Source organism: Papio anubis, chromosome 7 (assembly GCF_008728515.1).
Source record: "Papio anubis isolate 15944 chromosome 7, Panubis1.0, whole genome shotgun sequence".
Lineage (NCBI taxonomy): Eukaryota > Metazoa > Chordata > Mammalia > Primates > Cercopithecidae > Papio > Papio anubis.
In genome coordinates, this window is record NC_044982.1 from 105,769,143 (window position 1) to 105,775,142 (window position 6,000).

The window sequence follows — 6,000 nt, forward strand, 5'->3', positions numbered from 1 at the left end:
TGCTAGCCTCAGAATTTTCTTACGCAGCTTTCTCACCGCTCTCAACTCTGGGTTAGGCTTTGGCTTCAGGTAATGCAGCTGGTTGTTCATCAGACCACTCAAACTTTCTTCATATCAGCAAGAAATCTGCTTCGCTTTCTTATCATTCGTGTATTCACTGGAGCAGCACTTTTAATTTCCTTCAAGGACTTTTCCTTTGCATTCACGACTTAGCTAACTGATGCAAGGGGGCTTTCAACCGACCCTGGCTTTCAAAAAGCCTTCCTCACTAAGCTTAATCATTTCTAGCTTCTGATTTAAAGTGAGAGACCTGTGACTCTTCTTTCACTTGAACATTTAGAGGCCATTGTAGGGTTACTAATTGGCCTAATTTCAATATTGTTGTATCTCAGGAAATGGGGAAGCCTGAGCGGGGGATGGCCAGGCAGTGGAGCAGTCAAAACACACACAACATTTATCAGTCAAGTTCACCATCTTATATAAGCATGGTTAGTGGCGCCCCAAAACAGAATAGTAACATCAAAGATCACTGATCACAGATTACCATAACCTATATGGTAATGAAAAAGTTTAATACATTGTAAGAATTACCAAAGTGTGACAGAGACAGAAAGCACGTGCCGTTGGAAAAATAACGCAGATAAAAATAGGGTTACCACAAACCTTCAAAGATTTTACAAACCTTTCTAAAAATCACAGTATCTGTGAAGTGCTATGAAAAGAGGCATCCCTGTTGTGGCAGAGGCAGAGTTTGAAATCAGATTGTCTGCTGTACCTCACTGCACACTTAAGTGTTCACCCACGTCACTTGGAAATGCACTGCTGTTCATTGACTTTGTAACAAATGCCCAGAAGCCAGACTGATCACCTAAATCAGGTAACTTAAGCCAGGTTTCTCGGTCTTCTGATTCCATGGTACATCAGTAAATTCACGACAATATACTTTCCCTCCAGCTAGCTATACACACACACACACACACACACACACACACACACACACACCCCACTTCTCCAGAACAGTTGTACATTCAGTGTCTTAACCAAATAATGATGATAATAATAATACCTAACTCTTGTAGGCTTATTATGTGCTAGGTGCTCTTCCAAACATTTTGCCTGAATAAACCCATTTAATTCTCATTAACAATCCTCTGAGGCAGATCTTATGCCCGTTTTTCAGATAAGGGAACGGCAATGCCATAACACTGAGTAACTTGTCCACAGTCATACAGTTAATCAAGTGGCAGAGCTAGGATTCTAACCCAGTCTCCCTCTCATGCCCATGGTCTTTGCCTTTCTGCTATACTACATCCCACTATGTATTTGTTCATGTATATTCACAAAGCAGCCTTTTTCCACCCTCCATCAGCATTCATTCTCTAGATGTCACATTAGAAATTTACCAAGGGGCATGAGAAATGCAGGACTATTCTCAATGCCCATGATATGCTGAGCTGTCTTGTTTGGTTAATAAATAGTAAGTGAAGTTTATTGGGAGCTATAGATTAAACTAATGATAACAACAACAAAAAGGTTCAGCAATTTACATCGGATTACTGACATGGAATTGAAATGAGACTTGTGTCTGTTGACAGATACCTGCCAAGGAGGAGATACAAGGATCATGACCTGGCAGTGGCTGTAAATGAAAGTGTTTGTATGTACAGTGCTTCTTCCCTGGCTTCTGGCCTCAGCTGTAGGGCAGGATGTTGTCTCTACAGAGTCTGCACCCAGATAGTGTCTCACACATGCTCAGGGAAAAATTGGGCCAGTTGCAACATGGCAGTAGCCACTGTCTTCCCTTCACCCGGCTCTACTACTCCTAATTCCATTATACCCTTGCACATCACTTCTTCTGGCATTGCCTCTGCTACTGGCCTCCTCTCCCTTCTGTTGGGCATGGACTGGTGCCCACAGGCATTGCACCTGAGGCAATGGAGGCTTTGACACACCAAAGCAACACCATATTCTGTTGGAAAGTGCAGAACGCCCCTCCTGCTGCCTGCATTGCTTCCTGGAGATGGGATCCCAAAGCAAGTTTGCTTATCCTCTGCTATTTCCCCCAGACTAATAACCAATAATTCTATTGGTTCTGCCTTAAAAACATCCTCAATATAGGTTTCAAGTATGAGTCCAGATAGAAGCTAGACCAGAAAATGAATACGGTTGGTAGATATCACCATACCTTAATAAGATTGTGCTACTGTTTCTCTCATAAGATTGTGCTACTGTTTCAATTATGTATTGGCACATAATGCTGTGTAAAAAGCCACCCCCAAATCAGTGACTTAACATAATACATATTTACTGAGCTCACAAGTCTGCAGTTGGTGATGTAGTCTGGGTAGCTCTTCAGGTCTCATTCACAGGACTGGGGGATAGCTGGCTGTTGGTTGGAGCTGCACAGGTCTGGAGGTTGGCTGGGGTGAATCAGTTCTGCTCCACATTCTCCCTCCAGCAGGCTAGCCTGCGCATGGTCTCAAAGCGAAGGCAGAGCTAACAAAAGCACAGGTGGAAAGGTCAAAAAGTTTACTCAAGTCCCTGTTTACATCCAGCCTGCTACCATCTCACAGGCTGGGCCCAGCATCGGAGTGGGAGGGTTTTTCAGCATTGCATGGTAAAGGGTAAAGAAGTAGGGACATGAATGTATCACAGTTCTAATATGAATAGCCATTAGCTATTCTCCCATAAAGCTTGTCTGTCTGGCTTCCCCTTCCTTGAGGATATATTTTCTTCTGAGGTTCCTGTCCCTCAAACAAATAGCCTTTTTTTTTTTTTTTTTGAGATGGAGTTTCAATCTTGTCACCCAGGCTGGAGTGCAATGGCACAGTCTTGGCTCACTGCAACCTCCGCCTCCTGGGTTCAAATGATTCTTCTGCCTCAGCCTCCCGAGTAACTGGGATTACAAGTGCCCACCACCACATCTGGCTAATTTTTTGTATTTTTAGTGGAGATGGAGTTTCACCATGTTGGCCAGGCTGGTCTCCTGACCTCAGGTGATCCGCCCGCCTTGGCCTCCCAAAGTGCTGGGATTACAGGCCAAATAGGCTCTTGACGGGCACATTTTCCAACTCTACATATGTTGCCAGATGTGTCTGACCGTCAGTATGGGCACTGCTTAGCTTCAAATTGGTATGCAATCCCTCACCTTTGCACCCCCTTCTCCAATTCTCCTTTCTCGTTTTACTATAGAGACAAATAGATTGGGTCCCAGTACAGTCATGCAGTGTCTGTCTTTATGAGACCATGCCTGGCCCCAGTGTATAACTGGATTTTGTTCAAATCTCCCCCTACGGCACTGAGCAGGGCTAGCTACAGATCTGACCGATGAGCAACACCAGGGTTCGGCTCAAGGGGCTAATTGGGGAGAGTGTGATCCTACTTGACGAAGGTGAAAGCACGAAGAGCAGGAAGCGGGGATAAAAACCTATTTATATGAGAAACAACAAGAGATGAGCTAACGGGGACAAATATTAAATCAAGGTGAGTTGCAGAGGGCAGAAGCAGGACCATTAAAGAGATGTCAGAGCATAGAGGCAGGGGACTGATTGAGGACAAGTACGGTGAAGTGGGTCTAGTAGAAAGAAGCACTAGTGTTTTAAGATGCTGAATTACTGGGCCTTTGACCTAAAGATTCCTCTCTGCTTCAGAGGTAAGCCAAGGGCAGGGGTCTAGGAATAAAATATCTGGGATGTTAAGGCTCCTTGGGAGGCCAGGACTTTGAAACCAGGCTGGGCAATATTGTGAGATCCCATCCCTACAAAAAAGTTAAAAATTAGCCAGGCATGGTGGTGTGCAAGCAACAGTTGTTCCAACTTCTGGGATTGCTGTGGGACCAAGGAACCCTGGGAACCTTTGAACTTGGAGTGATTCAGGCCTGAAGTGCTCCTTTTAGGAGCTGCTTTTCATCTCCCACTCCACCTGAAGGAAGTATTTGTTATGTTCGCTTCCATAAGAAGAGAGCACCAGGCCAGGTGCGGTGGCTTATGCCTGTAATCCCAGCACTTTGGGAGGCCAAGGCGGGTGGATCACGAGGTCAGGAGTTCAAGATGGTGAAACCCCGTCTCTACTAAAAATACAAAAATTAGCTGGGCATGGTGGCACACGCCTGTAATCCCAGCTACTTGGGAGGCTGAGGCAGAGAATTGCTTGAACCCGGGAGGTGGAGGTTGCAGTGAGCTGAGATCATGCTACTGCACTCCAGCCTGGGCAACAGAGCGAGACTCTGTCTAAAAAGAAAAAAATAAGAAGAAGACAGCACATTCCCAGAGCAGCTGTGTCATTTACTTTATACATATTTTCTTGTTTAATATACCTACTAACACTGTAAGTCAGGTTATAATGTTTCTATTTGCAGGTGAAGAAATTGAGGCTTAGAGATGTTAAGCAACTTGACGAATATCAGAACTGTGCTCTAAAGGCCATGCTATTTCTGTACCACTTTATCATTCTGTCATATTTACCTTTTTGTAGTGTCTGCCCTGCATGTAACTTCTACTTTACCCACTGTAGACGGAACCTATCAGTCACATTGTACATTGTGGCCCTACCCCACTGGCCACAGCTAATTGGACCAAGGACATGCAGCCAAACCAGAGAAGGCCAATCAAATTCTTCCTGGGAATTTAGAATTTTCCATTTGCTGTTGTGGTTATATAATCATTCCAAGTTTGATTCCAGCATTTTTTCCCTCTGTTCTCTTTTACCTAACTACCTAAATTTCAATTTTATATTTTATTTTTATAGCTTATCTACTGTTATCTTTTATTTTAAGTCATTTTATTGGAATTTTATCCATTTTTTCCCCTCTTTAGGTATATATATAATGACTAATTTTAGCCTTTATTTCCATCACTTAAATTTTATTTTTCTTAAATTTTAAAATTATTTCTGTTGGAATTAATTTTTTGTTTTGTTTTTTCTGTTTTTTTTTTGTTGTTGTTGTTGTTGTTTTGAGATAGAGTCTCACTCTGTCACCCAGACTGGAGTGCAGTGGCACGATCTTGGCTCACTGCAACCTCTGCCTCCTGGATTCAAACGATTCTCCTATCTCAGCCTCCCGAGTAGCTGGGATTACAGGCGCCCACCACCACGCCCGGCTAATTTTTATATTTTTAGTAGAGACGGAGTTTCGCCATGTTGGCCAAGCTGGTCTTGAACTCCTGACCTCAGGTGATCTGCCCACGTCGGCCTCCCCAAGCGCTGGGATTACAGGCATGAGCCACCGCACCCAACCGATATTTTGTTTTTTAAACACTGTGTGACTTTCACTTTTTTTCTTACCATTAAGAGGTTCCAGATTTTTCTCCTAAAGAGCTCCATTACCGCAAGACTCCTGCTTCTCCCCATCTCCCACTAACTCTATCCCGGAGCAGAAGAAGTAACAATCTGATTCATTGGTTTAGAGAGAGCATCATGTGCCAACCAGTAACAATCCGATTCATTGGTTTAGAGAGAGCATCATGTGCCAACCAGTCACTTCCTCTCCTCTTCTTCTCTAACTTGCAGAGCTCATGTTCTGAATCACTCCTGACCACGCCATGACTTTAGTGATAAAGATTCTGGTCTGTGGGTGAAGCCGGGGTGGTCTGAAGCCTTTGATGACTGGGTGGGTAAGTCTGCCTGTTTCTGAGGTTCAGAATATGGAAGCCCCTTTGCCAAGAGATCTGAGTCACATTTTCCATTATTGGCTTCTCCAGGAATGAGATGATATTTTGGTTTCCAGATTTCTTATCTTTTGTCTTACTTCTCAGTTGATTCTTAATTTGGGGCCTTGTTAAACGCTAACAACTGGCATGTTTGTGCAGGAACTTTGAGAACGAAGTAGGAGGGAATTCAGGGATTAGAGTAGCACTTGGTAGAGCCTCACAGTGGGACTTGGGCATGTGTCTTTGGACATTAGCATGTGGCATTTGTCTCTTTGTCCTTGACAGCTTTCTGTAATTTCCATTAAGGCCCACTTTGGAATAGCTTCTGTGTTCAGCTGTCAAACGTGATACA